Genomic DNA, 16184 nt, shown 5'->3' on the forward strand with positions numbered 1-16184 from the left:
TTTTTTTTGTAAGTAAAAGTAAATTGATTATGTGTAAAGTTTCTACAAATAGCTTTATCTATACAAGTCATAGACAAAGCCAAGTAACTCATAGCGTGCGAATGCGATAGTTATGACTACACATGCTGTAGACTATAACTCCTAATTATAGTCAACATAGAAAATATTTATCCAGATATATCAAAACTACCTGTGGGTACATAATTTGGCATCATTCCCAAGATCTTTAGCTAATAGCAAAATTAAATTTGATAAAAATATCTTTTTCTCTTCGGGTAAAGTGCTCCGTTTTGAGATCTTGCTCCATACAGGATCTTAAGTCTCTAATAATCTCTTTCAAGAGCTGAGCATTGTTTGTGTGTTGACATTCAAAGATTCTATTACATCTCTCCTTCCACATCCACCAAATAGCACTTCTGAAAGTAACCTTTGCCAATTGTGTGAGAGGCCCTTTTCTTGAGAAACATTGCATGAGGTCGCCTAGTTCTTGGTGCAAGTTTGGTTGCGGCAGTCTATTGAGTTCAAATCGCTGGAGAATCTCCTTCCATATCCATTTTGTATAATCACAAGCAAAATAGAGGTGGTCAACAGTTTCTTCTTGTTGCATACAAAGGGAGCATCGGTTAACATGATAGATACCTCTTCTTTTCATATTGTCTATTGTAGGTAGTTTATTGAGAATGCCTACCATGTACATAAGGAATGTCTTTGTGATCCCGGTCGATCCCATGTCCAACTGCTTGGGACCCACTTGTTATTTCTTTGCCTAATTTGATTCCATGCGGATGTGGCACTAAATTTGCCATTGTCATGAGGCCAAATAAGTATATCTGAAGAGTTGTTCCTGATTGGAATTGCTATAATAGTTGGCCAAAGTGATAACATTTCGGGAGAAATAGGATTAGGGAGACACCAGGTACCGTTAGCAATGAACTCGGAAACCTTCCAATCTTTGGGAGCCCCAAGATATTTTCGTATTCTGTCGCCATATAATTGAAATATACTCTTCCCATTCACCCAAGGATCATACCACATATTAGTACTAGTTCCAGAAGAGATTGCATAAGAAATGTGTTTGATTAGCCAATTCCTTGCCTTTAAAATTCCTTTCCAAGCTGCAGACTGGTATGTTCTTGTTGAAATTTCCCAGATTGATTCCTTTGAAAGATACCTAGCAGAAACCCAATGTGACCATAAGGAACATTTGTTTTGCAAAAGATCCCACAATTGCTGTACCAGACATGCTTGATTCCAATCTCTAGTATTTCTCAAGTTTAGCCCCCCTTCATCTTTCGGTTTGCAAATGTTATCCCAATTTACCATATGCATTGCCTTATCATTTGTGTCATTCCAGAAGAAGTTCATTAATAACCGTTCAATATCTTTGAGAAGTCCAGCAGGCAGAAGAAATGCATTACACCAATATATAGAGTAGGAGTGCAATACCGAACGGATGAGTTAGACTCGTCCTGCTTTTGATAGAAACCTATTTTTCCAAGAAGAAATTCTATTCTTTATTTTTTGTAGGATAGGCTGACAATGGGTTTTGTGAATGCCTGTGGATCTGAGAGGGAGACCCAAATAAGGAACTAGCAGGCTTCCCTCACTAACCCCCAAAGTTTGTGCAATAAAGACCTTATCCTCAACGTAAGGGCTCATATATACTTTACTTTTTGCATGATTTAACTAAAGTCTAGAAACCATACCAAAGTCATTCATAATAGTAGCCAGGTTCTTTACTGAAGTTGGATCATTTTGGAGAAAGATAAGTAAATCATCTGCAAATGTTATATGTGATATATGAATAGAACCAGTAATGGGTACCTTAATGCTGCCATTTAAGACTGCGTGTTCCAACATACAGCTAAGTCCTTCCATCACAATAGTAAAGAGATACGGAGAGAGTGGATCACCTTGTCGGATGCCATTCGTGCTCCCAAAAAAACCAATAGGTGAGCCATTAAAGAGTATCGAAAACTTTGGAGTTTCTAGGCATGATTGAATCCAATTAACCCATTGCTGTGGGAAGTTCATATCGAGGAGCATCTTATAGATAAATTTCCTATTAACTGAATCAAAGGCTTTCCGTAAATCAGCTTTAAAACATATTTTTGTCCCTCTTGCTTTTGAATGCAAATCTTTGACCAAGTCATTAGCAAGCAAAATGTTATGATGTATATTTCTCCCTTTGATGAAAGCAGCTTGATTTGGGCTAATGATCTTGTGTATTACCTTTTGCATTCTATTTGCCAATACTTTGGAGATGATCTTGTAAATAAAGTTGCATAATGATATGGGTCGATAGTTCTCTAGTGAATCAGCCCCTGCATTCTTCGGAATTAAAGAAATAAAAGTGCAATTCATCTCTCTAAGAATATGACCTGAAGAGAAAAAATGTTGGCAAGCCTTGATCACATCATTTCCAATAATAGACCAAGCAGTTTGGTAAAATCCAGTTGGAAATCCATCTGGACCTAGGCTTTTGTGCTTTGGTGACTTAAAGACAACACATACAATTTCGTCATTTGTAATTGGGACATTGAGGATTGAAATAGCTTCCGAATCAAGTTTTCTAGTCGGTTCCACATGAATGTTATTAGGTTTCCCAGCTTGATTGAGTAAGGAATAAAAAAATTGCTCTGTGTGTGCTTTAACCTCATCTAAATTCTCAATAAGATTATCATCTTTGTCTCTGCATTTGCTGTACGGTTAACAGCCCTTCGAGTAGCAATTGAAGCATAGAAAAATTTAGTATTGGAATCCCCTAGTGTAAGCCAATGCTGTCGAGACTTCTGCTTTGCAAAACTTTCCTCCTGTTTTAAGGCTTGCATGAAGTTATTTCTGGCTTCTGTCTCTACAAATATGTATAAATGGGGCATTCCGAGAATTGAACTCGGGACCTCTCGCACCCTAAGCGAGAATCATACCACTAGACCAAATGCCCATAAATCCCCTTGGACTACTCCAATTTGCTGAACAAACTATGCATTGTTCTGCCTCCTGCAAATACACTTGCTAGATTGCGACTCCACGTTAATACAGCCCCCGCTGCACCACTCAAGGCCTAGCAACATGCTGAACTCATTGCACACTTCAGCCTCCTACAGACGTATCCTTCACATGTTGAAGAGAAAGTTTTAATGCTCCATAGCGCTGAGTTTTTGTCATCTTGGGATGGCCGCGAACATTCCATTGTCCGCATACAAGCCCATGTATGAGTACTGAATTCTTTGAGTTAGCAATTCTCCTCACCTCTGTGAGCTTTACACAACTCTTTCGGTCGCTGAGCAACTCATTCCACTTTGCATGGTCTCATCCTTTACCAAGCGCCTCGCTTGCCTTGAGCACCATCAAGTATAGTTGTCAACGTTGAGCCGTAGCTCAAACTCAGCCATCCCAACCTTTGTGCGCTCTGCATTCTTCCAAGCTTGCCTGTTCTCATGGTGTCTCTTGTGCGAATGGTTAGCCATTCTTCTGAATGCCCATCTCAGATGCTCACTCCTCCGAGTGACTCCTTTTCCCTATATCTTCATGCCCGTTTTCCCCCAAACGGTCGAACGTGTGCTGACTGCCCTCAATGTAGCCCTGCTAGGTCCCCCATGTTTGCATGCTAAGTGTTTTTATGAATGCTTGTCCCGCTCTGATACCATCTGTCACGGACTTAGCTGGTTTTGCCTAAGTCGTACGGCACCCTTGCATGTCCGTCCACAAAGGTCAGCCTCCCCGAAGCCTCCCATGGTCCCTTAGGACCTACGAAAGAGAAAATGGGTTAGGGGGAACGCCTCACTCGGGATCCACAAGCAAACATTCTAAGAAACACTTCATAGACAATACAAATTACAAACAGACTTTACAAGCTATGAACAGTTACACAACAAAGGGTCAAAATGGTCCACGGAGAATCTCTCAAAGAATCCACATGACACAACCTTTATTTACAAGCCTAAAGCGGCCACCAAACCCAACTAAAATGAGACTATTAAGCCTTCAGTCGTCCCTCTACATGCTGTGCAAAGTATGAACATATCAAAAGACACAGACATACATAAGCATTACATCGAACATCCTGTTTAGAAGTTTGTCCGTGACACGACGTCCAATCTTTTGACATTTTTTCCTCCAACTCAACATGATTTTTCCTGCTTTAATTGTCTCTCTAATCAAAGCATCCTATGTCACTCAAAGCGTAAATTAAATCATAAATAATTTTTAATTGGTTTCATCATCAAAATATGAGATTCAACAATCTCCCCCTTTTTTATGATAATAATCAATTGATGACGGAGTTAAAACAAATATTCATCATGAATATTTGCAACATGTCATCATGCATAACATGATCATACTTCTCCCCCTTTGTCATCAACAAAAAGGAGAAGTGTAACTTTCAAATGTTTAGAAATACAAGTTCAACTCATTGCATAATAAACATAATCTTCATTTTTATCATCATGCAAGCTAGCAAAAATTTAGCAAGTGCTACATCATATTAGAACATACTTATCAAGTTTTAGATATGCAAGGTAGTGAGATAGCATGTTCTACAACATACAAGCTAGGAAAATTTATCAGCATTTTAGAAAGTATAAGCTAGCAATTTTCTATCACTTTACAAAATGCATAATCATCGAATCATCGTTAATTTTAAAGATGTGCATGATTGTAAATTTTGCAAGTTTGTATTTTTGCTTCTTAAGATAGGCAAGCTAGTGATTTTCAAGATAGCAAGCTCTTTCTTCTCTTTTGAGAAGTGTCATATTTGCTTCCTTTACAAAGTATGAGCTAGCAAAATTTTATATTATTTTACAACATACAAGCTAGCAATTTGACAAGTGTTGCTTCTCTTTAAAGTATGAAGGCTAGCAAGTTTTTGAAGAATAATGCAAGATAACAAACTAGAAAGATATAATGTTTTACATGAATTAGGCTACATGAAGTACATTTGCATCTTCTCTTTAGATGTGCAAGCAAGTAAGCAAGTTTTTGCATCTTCTTGACTTATGCAAGCTAGTTAGTAAGCTAGCTATCTCCCCCTTTGTCATTATCAAAAAGAAGGGAAGAATACAATGTTATAATTCTTTTTTCCTTTACATGAATTTTCAAATCATGACAAAGTTGAAGTATCAATCATTTTTCATTATGTTTGTGCATCATGATAGTTTCAAATTAAAACATGCACAATTTCAAAATCTTACATTTCATCCTTACTTTATGCATGAAACTAACAATATATCAATCATCATATCATAAAAGATACTCAAGCATTCATAATACATCAATTTAGTAACAAATCATAGCATTTTAAATTATGATGGTATCTAAATGTCAAATTACATTGCATCCTATCATGCATGATCATAACTTCTCATTTGTATTTCATGCATATTTTTATTTCATCACATTCATTTCATCTTATCAAGAAAAATTAATTCGGTGATGAATACAAGAAATTACATAAAAATCATATCATGAAAGATAAGATCATGTGAATACCAAAAGACATGATTTCTTTTGAAAAACCTTCTCTTAAATAATCAAAAGAAAATCTTAGAAGATCAAATAATAAAAGATATTCAAAAGAAATTTTAAGTCATGAATTTTGAAAAAGATATTCTCTTTAGTAAATCGTAAAAGAGACTTAGGAGAAAAAGATTTCAATTCATGCATCTAAAATCTAAAGTTAAGCATAAGAAATCTTAATTTTTATATCTTTAAAAATCAAGATAAAATTCATTCATATTCAAATCATCAAATCATAATCATTTTCAAGAGATTCATAAAAAATATATAGATAGATTCATTAATCTCTCCTTTTTAAAAAATTGATAAAGTAGAGAATTTATTAGTATATAACTTGACAATGATTTGGCCTCCGAGGAGTTATGGGGGATAGTTGAAGTAATTGAGGGGAGTATAACATGAGAAGTAGTAGTTTTGGCCTATGTTATTTTGGCTTTAGAAGGATCAGCATTTTCTTAATTATTATAAAGCTGGAAATCTAACATAAGACACACACACACACACACATATATCCAGTCACAAAATTTTGTTTTTTGATTTTTATTTTCTTCATAATAATAGGTTTGTAGGAGCAAGGAAAGAAAGAAAACAGGTTTGAATTTTAGGCTCCAAATTTGAATTCATTTGGGGCCTATAAATACCCCAGCTATCCCTACATGGATAAAAAAGAAATATTGAGCAAGATTCTATGATTCTAAAGTTGTAAATATTAGAAAGTTTAGTTCCCTCCTCCCAAAGCTTAGAGAGAGTTCTAAGAGAGGTATGAGAGGGATACCGTGTAAAAGAGGGTTGTAAAAGGTTGTCTCCTAAACCTGTGAAAAGGAGAAGAGGGGTGTAAAAGGTGGTTGGTCTTTGCCTATTGAAGGAAGACCGATAATGGATGCCGGTGGCCGCGATGGAAGAGGAATCGGCGGAGTGGATGTAGGTCACAACAATTGAACCACTATAAAAATCTGGTTTGCATTTCTCTTAAGCAATTTACTTTAACTGCAAACCACTTTACTTGTTTTACATCGACTATGCTCTTCCATGCACTTTCAAAGTTATTATCTTTATGAAACAGTTTTTCATCGGAAATGAATTTAATCACAACGAAGTTTTGAACCGACGTAATTTTCACATCGGAAACGGATCCCCCCCCCCCCCCCCCCCCGCTCCCCCCTAGTACCGACTCTTTTCCTAACAAGGTATCAGTGCCACGTTTTTCTCATTTGGTTTAACACCCAAAGAGAAATAGCTCTTTTCGGCTTTCAAGAGGGTCACTTTCTCATTCGTCCTCCCTTTTTCAATGGGACGGAGTATATTTATTGAAAAACTTGAATGAGAGTTTTCTTACTTTCTATTGATTTAAATTTATGGAATATGGTCAAAATCAGATTTCAAAGGTGTTCTCTTCCAATGAACGATTGGAATGATTTGGAGAAGAAGACATTTTCTCTAAAATGCTAGAGCTATGAATGCTCTATTTTATGCCTTAGACAAAAAAGAATTCAATTTGGTCTCTTTGTGCGAAACGACTTTCGATATTTGGCACATTCTTGAAACCACACACGAAGGCACTAGTAGATTAAAAGTTTCGAAGATTAATCTTTTAATGTATGATTTTGAATTATTTCATATGAAACTAAGTGAAACCATTGTTGACATGTATACCCATTTTATGGATGTCGTCAATGGTTTAAAAGCACTTGGTAGAAGTTTTTCAGATTTTGAACTTATAAACAATATTTTACGATTACTTTATAAAAATTAGGATCCGAAATTAATTGCAATACAAGAGGCAAAAGATCTTAATAATTTTTCATTTGAAGAACTTTTTGATTCATTAATGACAAATAAAATGGCACACAAGGCACAAAACAAACTTGAGGACAACCTTCCAAAGAACAGGAAGGATTTCGGACTTAGAACAATTGAAGACCACTCGAGCATAAGCTCAAGTGATAGTGAACTTGAACTCCTCACTATGAAATTTAAAAAATTTATGAAACAAAAATTGAAGAATAAAAATAAACTTAAAAAGAATGTAACTACTTGCTATGAACTCAAGAAGAACTCTTAGAAACAAATCAAGCTCATCCGAAGATGAGGAGAAAATCAATAAAGGCGAGGTGGCAAACTATGCCTTAACGGCTTTCTTCAATGAGTTAAACAACTCAAACGAAACTCCCTTAGTTTACTTTAAAATTACTTAATGTTCTTCATGAGTTATTTTTAATTTAGTTTATATATATATATATATATATATATATATATATATATATATATATATATATATTGCATGTTGAGTGATGTAATAAAAATGCAAAAATAAAATAGGATCATGTTTATAATGCTAGTAATTTTGGAAATGATAATGAAAATTACATGTTTTATGATAAAGAAATAAAATAATTAGATTTAAATCTATTGATAATCCTATATATGTTTTTCAAGAAGAAATAATGTGTATCTTGATGATTTTTCGATTTTGTTTGAAAATACATTATGTTCAATGAAACCATGCTTAATGTCTTAATGAAAATATGATGATGATTTAAAAGCATGCTTAACGAGTTTATATTTTGAACTTATGCAAGATAGTTTTTGTGATCTTTTGAAAGTTCTTTTTCGGTTTTAAAAATGATACATGTCTTGATTTGGCATATGTGAAAAACTTGAGCATACTTATATGAAATCAATCATATGATTTGAAACACTAAAAAAATGAAAGCTTTCTCCAATACGGGCGGTACCACCGCCTACAACCTGACACTAGGTGGTACCATCGCCCAAACAGTCTTAGAGACTAAGTCTGGGTGGTACCATCACCTGACATAGTCTCGGAGACTATGCCACGATGGTTTCACCTGTTTGGTCACTATTTGGGCCTTTCTCTTAGCCCAACTGTCCCCTAATTGGGTTGGCCCAATTCTAATCCCTATTATGTGCTAAATATGAATTTTAAGACATTTACTAAGCTAAACAAAATCTGTAAGTCTAGGTTTCTTCCGGTGAGCTTCTGACGATCTTCCGACGAACTTCTGACGATCTCTCGGCAATGTTCTAGCAGACTCTCAGTAAACTCCTAGACTTCATGATGATCTTCTTGGTGAGTTCCAACGAGCTTCTTTAGCAAGCTTTGGGACTTCTCGGTCAATTTTGACAGAATTTCCTATAAACGTCCGGACTTCCGACGAACTCTCGAACTCCCAATGAAATCATGTTCTTGACTTCGGGACTTTATTTTGCTATATGTCTTGCTATCGTAGTTAATCCTGCACACATAAAAACACATTTTGATCTAGACAATTATTACTAAGAGGAGATTTGTCAAAATGAGTCATGTCTTTTGGTATTCACATGATCTCATATTTCATGATATGATTTTTTAACTTTGTATAATTCCTTATATTCTTGAAGTATATCTCATCACCTAATTCTTCTCGATATTCTTCATGTGATGATATGAATGAATGAAATACTCATGATATTGTTTTGATGCTCTAAAATGATATAAATTTACTATCTTATGAGTATCATGTATGATATGATGATTGATTTATTTTTAGTATCATGCATAGAGTAATGATGATGTGTAATGTTTTAAAATTATGCATGTTGTAAATTGAAACTATAATGATGCACAAACATATTGAAATAAGGTTGATACTTTACCTTTGTTATGATGTGAAGATTGATAAAAAGGGAAAATAATTATAATATTATATTCTTTCCTTCTATTTGACAATGACATAGGGGGAGCAAATTTTGCTAGCTTAAAGAATCAAAAAGCTTGCTCATCTCAAAAAGATGCAAATATCTTGCAAATTTTCATATGTGTAAAATTTGTTAGCTCACAAATTGTAAGGAGAAAAATTTGCTTGCTTGCTAGCACATCTAAAGAGAAGATGCAAATGTACTTCATGTAGCTTGCTTTATGTAAAACATTGTATCTTGCTAACTTATTATCTTGCATTATTTTTCAAAAACTTGCTAACCTTCGTACTTCAAAGAGAAGTAACACTTGGCAAATTGCTAGCTTGTATGTTGTAAAATAATGTAAAATTTTGCTAGCTTGCACTTTGCAAAGGAAGCAAAAATGACACTTCTCAAAAGAGAAGAAAGAGATTGCTATCTTGAACATCACTAAAAAAAATTGATAGATTGCCTATCATAGGAAGCAAAAATGTAAACTTGCATAATTTGTAATCTTGCACATCTTTAAAATTAACGATGATTTGGTGATTATGTATATTGTAAAGTGATGAAAAATTTACTAGCTTGTATGTTGTAAACTTGCTATCTTACTACCTTGCATATCTAAAACTTGATAACTTGCATGATGTAATACTTGCTAAATTTTCTAGCTTACAAATTGCATGATGATAAAACTTGATATTATGTTTTTTATGCAATGATTTGACATTATATCTTAAACACTTGTTAGTTGCACTTCACCTTTTTGTTGATGACATCTCGTTCTTGACTCTAGGATTTCATTTTGCTTTATGCCTTGATCACTATCATAGTTAATCCTGCATAATTAAAACCTCTTTCGTTCTTAGACAATTATTACAAAGCTTGAATCATGTTGCCCGGCATGTCATTGGTTCATCGACCTTTATCCGATTCTTTGGCGCATCGTCCTCTCTTGTGGCCTATTACCCAATCGACTAGTTGACCTCCGCAACTCCGATTTCTTTGGTGCAATTTCCGCTCTTCTTGGCTAGATGCTCGAACCCATGGCCCAAAGCCTTCTACTGATATGTCGACCGATCGTTCAGCTCGACGTCCAATCTTCTAACATGTTTTTCTTTGCCCAAAATGATTCTTCCTGCTTTAATTGTCTCTCCCTGATCAAAGTTTCCTACGTCACTCAAAACGCAGATCAAATCATAAACACTATCAATTGGTTTCATTATCAAAATCCGAGATTCAACGTACTTCACTTTTCCAACTCATAGGTAGTTCCACCGCCTGGTCTTATAGTGCTACCACCTGACCTAATCCTGGGTTACTGAATGGGCCTCCCAATGGGCCAAAATCTATTCTAGATTAGGCCCAAAGGGTCGCTAATTGAGTTAGTAAAGTTATACCTAAAACAAACTCAATTTACAACCTAATTATGATAATTAAGACTTCAACAATTTTGAGACATGAAATATATGTTGTTTGGCATGTCATTGGTTCATCCGAACTTCCGGCGTATCATCTGAACCTTCGACGTATCGTGTGATCCATTGGCATGTTAACTCCCGTAACGTCTGATTTTGGTGTAACGTCCCATTCTTCCGACCTAATGCTCGACCTATGACTCCAGCCCAATGTCTGATTCTACTATTTTAATTATTTTTCATGATCGAAGTTAGTCCTATATTATTTTTCTTAAAATATAAATTAAATCATAAATTTATTAATTAATTTATTATCAAAATTTAAAATTTGATAAAAGTTAGAAATCATAACCATTTATCATTTCTTAGCGTTATTATATTTATTTGTTATTCAAATATGATAATAATAATAAATCCTCTTCAATATTGTTTGATATTTTTGTCCTGCAAAAGTCAACTCATCTACAGAAACTCATCATTAAGAGTAATCTCACAAGCCTCCTACTTTTGGACGTATTATATTCTATATTCTCAGCATCGGTGGCGGTGTTGTCAGTCTGAATAAATCAATGGCTGTGCGAGAGTTACACCATTATGCAGAGTCATGAGAAGATACGTCTGCGAGTTGATCAAATCTCACGTGAGTCACGATGTGATGCTTTTATTATATCTGTAATATAATTAAATATTTTATCTATAAAATTCCTTAATATTAAGTTTTTATCAAATGACATCCCCTTAATTAATTTTTACTTTGAAACATTCTTTTGCATCCTAACAAAAATACCCTCGATTCTTCACCCATCACCGCCGACCATCGTCGCCTCCGCCACCCCTTGCTACTACCGCAAGTGGGGCCTCCTCCTCCTCCCTTCCCCCTCCTCCCTGTTTTCCCATCGCTCACACTTCCTCGTCGCGGTCGGAGCAGCGGGTGGAGTGGAGGTGAGCGACGAGGGCATTAGCGGCGAGGACGAAGAAGGCAGCGAAGTGGGCAACGGAGATCCGGGACCCCATCAACGGCGTCCGCTTGTTCCGCACCTTCGCCACCATCGAGGAGGCGGCCGCCGCTTACTGTGCGGCCACGTCCCGACTCGAGGAGAGGAGAAGCGCCGCCTCTGGCACCCCGCACCCGTGCCTGCCCCCGCCGCGGAGGACTCAGCTTCCTTTAGGTCCCCGCGTCGTCTTCTTCGTCTCTTATCGTAGTGGGAGCAACGGCGAGGGCGACGGAGGCCCTCGCCGCCCTCCTCCGCTCTACCCGCTGTTCCCACCGCGACGAGGAAGGGCGGGCGGCGAGAAAGGGAGGGAGGGACGGGGGCGAGGAGGGACGGAGAGAGGGAAGGGAGGAGGGGTGGCAGTGGCGACGGAGGCGGCGATCCAGGGTGGCGACAGCGGGTGAAGGACCAAGGTGCATTTTGATCAAATTGATGAGAAACGAGCACCCTCAAGTAACAATCAATTAAGAAGATATTATTTGATAAAAAATTAATATTGAAAGATTTTTAACGTAAAATGTTCTATATAATTTGTTATATGTAATTCATATATTGTGATCGTATTATCGTTATAAATACTTATTGTTTGGCAACGTTATTAGAATTGGATTGTTGTTGTTCTTTGGTATAGCTATTGGTATTGAATTGAATCGATCTATTTGATCCAAAAATAATAATAAATTATTATTATTATTTTTTGTTTAGTTAGGCTATTTTGGTTTGAAATATCAAAAATTGGATCCACATAACGAGCCATCCTTCTACTTCTAATACTTCTAATTGTATTAAATTCATCAATCAGTCTATAAAATGCGGTTTAATCTTTCATCAGGTTCAGATGAAATCCAAAACTCTTGACCGAAGAGAATAACTCAAAATATAAACAAATTTGGTTAATTTTTTTTTTTTAAATCGAAGTAGTATTTGTACAAATAAGTATTCTTAAGCAGTATTTTTATTGGACATATCAAAATCATCCGAAAACTTCACTGACATCCGTCAAAATTGATAATGATTTTGAATTAGATGATCATTAATGCTAAAAGATTTATTACAAAAAGTACGATCCAGAAAACTCTAATGTGATATCTCATGTGCCAACTAAAGGAAATCCAGATATAAAAAATAAATTCAAAATTGAAATTTACTCTGTCAAATTGAAATTTTTTATTTTTGTCAAGAGTATTAATAATATGAAATAAAAAATCATTTAAAATCTTAGGGCCAAGAAATAACTAGCAATAATAGTTTTACGCTAATTTTTAATATTCATATTTCTATGTAGATATATATTTTTGTTATTAGTATTTATGTAAATTATACTCGATTAATCCATCAATTTCACCAGAGACCATAAATTAAATCTGAGGTTATCTATTTTTTATAGCGTTGCCTTTTGGACATACCAAAATATTTAATATTTGGTATCATCCAAAAAATTCAGAAACATCCATCAAAATAAATAAATAATTTAAATTGGATCACACATATCAATCCAATGAACAAAAGACAGATGGCGATTCGAATACACAGTATTTTGATTTCATGATAAAGTTTTAATTAAATAATTATAAATCTCAAAAACTTAAGTTACTAAAAAGAAAAGAAAGAGTTACGAAAAAAAAATCCAGTCAATCAAGTGCACTAATGTACGAGTCCAATTTCTGTTTTTAAATTTATGAAAAAGCTTCTCAGAATTTATCATGATTAATCTAAGTATTGTTTCAGTAGTTTCCGAAAGAGAAAAAAAGCGATAATTATCATATATCCAGAAATGTTATCATACACTAGAAGTGCATTTCCTTTCTTTCCTGTACGTGTATGTGTGTGACTATTAACCAATAAAATATAAATAAATACAGGAGAATCACGTAGGCCTATGATCAAAAGCTTACAAAATCGATTTTTTTTCTCATAGTTTTTAAACAAAATTATTTATAAATTTTCGTACATATTTTTACATATATATTCTTGCAAAATTTTGAAATAGCATATTTGCCATTACAATTTTTGTTCTGACATATGTCCCTTCATATATTAAGATTCTTCACATATAATGGTTGATTAAAAAAATACAAGTTAATATTGATTTTTAAAGAATATTAATATAAATTAGCATTTTAATATTATTAATTTAAATAATTAATTAAGATAAATTATGTTTATATATATATATATATATATATATATATATATATATATATATATATATATATATATTGTTAAATCTCGAATTTTGATGATGAAACTACTTGATATATGTTTATGATTTAATCTGCGTTTTGAGTGACGAATGATGCTTCGATCTGGATGAGACAATTAAAGCAGGAAAATCATGTTGTGCCGGAGGAACATGTCAGAAGATTGGACGTCGGGCCGGTGGATCGGTCGACGTATCGACAGAAGGCTTCGGGTCGTGGACTCGGGCATCGGGCCAAGAAGAGCGGGTATTGTGCCAAGGATATCGGAGTTGCGGAATCAATAGGCCGATTGGGAAATAGGCTGCAGGAAAGGACGATGCGCCGAAGAATCGGACGAAGCGTCGAGGGACCAATGACATGCCGGACAACTTGGTTAATTGCTTAGGATTAATTGTCTCGATCGAAGTTTTTGTTTTGAGTGTGCAGGATTAACTACGATGGAAGAAAGACATGCAGCAGGAGTTGCACCGGAGTCAAGACAATGATCACGTTGGGAGTTTGAGAGTTCTACGGAAGTTCGGACGGTCGTCGGAGGTTCTGCGGGAACAAATCCGAGAAGTCCAGGAGCTTGCCAAAGAAGCTCGTTGAAACTCGCCAAGTGGATCGTCGCAAGTCCAGGAGTTTGCCGGAAGTCCGCAGGAGCATCACCGAGGGTTCATCGGATGATCGACGGAAGTTCGCCGGAAGCTCGCCGGAAGAAGCGATTGACGTACCGGAGCAAGTTGCAGTAAATGTCTTAGGAAATAATCGTATTTAGCACAATGATTAAGTTAGAAATGGGAGGTGATCCCATTAACTTAATCTTGGGGCAATCGGGCCCCTGAAAGATCCAAATTAGGCCGAATGGATCAACCCATATGGACCTGAAATAGTGCTAGGAGGTAGCACTGCCAGGATAGGAGGTAGCACCACCCAGGAGGCAGTCTCCAAGTGAGACTAGGCGGTGCAACCGCCCCAGCCAGGAGGTAGCACCGCTTGGGCTCAGTCTCCGAGCGAGACTGAGCGGTGCAACCGCCCCTGACAAAGGTTGCACCGCCTGGGCTCGGTCTCCGAGCTCTGGCTGAGCGGTGCAACCGCCTCAGTCAGGAGGTAGCACCGCCTGAGCTCAGTCTTCGAGCTCTAGCAGGCGGTGCAACCGCCCCTGACAAGAGGTGGCACCGCCCAGAGGCTCAGTCTTCGAGCTCTACCAGGCGGTGCAACCGCTCCAGTCAGGAGGTGCAACCGCCTGATCCCGGAATTTCGGGAATTGACAGTTTTGAGCTCCAAATTTAAACTGGGTTGGGGCCTATAAATACCCCACCCATTCAGCACAGATAGCACACAGACATACACTCGAAATCTTGATATCTTTCTGTGATTCTTAGAGCTCAAAACTATTGTAAAGACCAAAAGTTCTCCCCCTTCTGTTCTTCAAAGTTTGAGTTGTAAAGAGATGAGAGAAAAATTCTGTAAGGGTTGTCTCCTAAGCCCGTCAAAAGGGGTGAATCTGTAAAAGGGTGGTTGGCCTTCGCCTATTGAAGGAAGGCCTCTAGTTGACGTCGGTGACCTCGTCGGTGGAGGAAGCCAAAAGTGGAGTAGGTCAAGATTGACCGAACCACTCTAAATCTCGGTTTGCATTTCCTTTGAGCATTTTACCTTCACTGCAAACTTCTCAATAGCTTACTGCCTTCTGCGATTTTACAAACGAGTTTCTAAGTTCAGAACTTTCCGAATCTGCGTTTAGATGTAAATCGGCTTTTTTCGTACGATCATCATATTTCAGTTTACGTTTACGTTTTGATTTCAATCATAACTGTTTACTGCCTTCTGCGATCTTACGAATAAGTTTCTAAGTTCAGAACTTTCTAAATCAGCGTTTAGACGTAAATCGGCTTTTATCGTACGAACGTTGCATTTTAGTTTGCGCTTGTATTCTGTTTCCATCATAAACTGCAAACTGCCTTCGTAGATCTACTTTAACGAAATCTCACTTAATCTCAAGTTAAAGTAATCTTAGAATCGGCTTTCACATCGAAATCGTTTTTATCGAACGAACGCAGCTTTCGTTTTGATCGCTGAAAAATTTCCGCTGCACTAATTCACCCCCCCCTCTTAGTGCTCTTGATCCTAACAATTGGTATCAGAGCCCGGTATTTCTCATTTCGGACTTACACCCGAGAGAAATGGCTCTTCATGGCTTTCAAGAGGGCTTTTCGGTTTTTCGTCCACCGTTGTTTAACGGATTGGACTACACCTATTGGAAGACCCGAATGAGGATCTTTCTTATTTCTATGGATGTTGAACTTTGGAATCTTGTCGAAAACGGTTTTTCGAAGTCTTCTCTTCCAATGATCGAATGGTCGGATTTAGAGAAGAAGCATTTTTCTTTAAACGCA

At 36.5% G+C, this 16184-nt stretch overlaps 1 non-coding gene across 1 annotated transcript; it reads right to left on the reverse strand.

Moving 5' to 3' along the window:
- Window positions 1-2872: 2872 nt before the first annotated feature.
- Window positions 2873-2944, reverse strand: TRNAP-AGG (transfer RNA proline (anticodon AGG)). The gene has a single exon. It is a non-coding gene; the product is annotated as a tRNA-Pro (tRNA).
- Window positions 2945-16184: the final 13240 nt, after the last annotated feature.

The sequence above is a fragment of the Musa acuminata genome, chromosome BXJ2-2, assembly GCF_036884655.1.
Source record: "Musa acuminata AAA Group cultivar baxijiao chromosome BXJ2-2, Cavendish_Baxijiao_AAA, whole genome shotgun sequence".
In the NCBI taxonomy this organism is placed as follows: domain Eukaryota; kingdom Viridiplantae; phylum Streptophyta; class Magnoliopsida; order Zingiberales; family Musaceae; genus Musa; species Musa acuminata.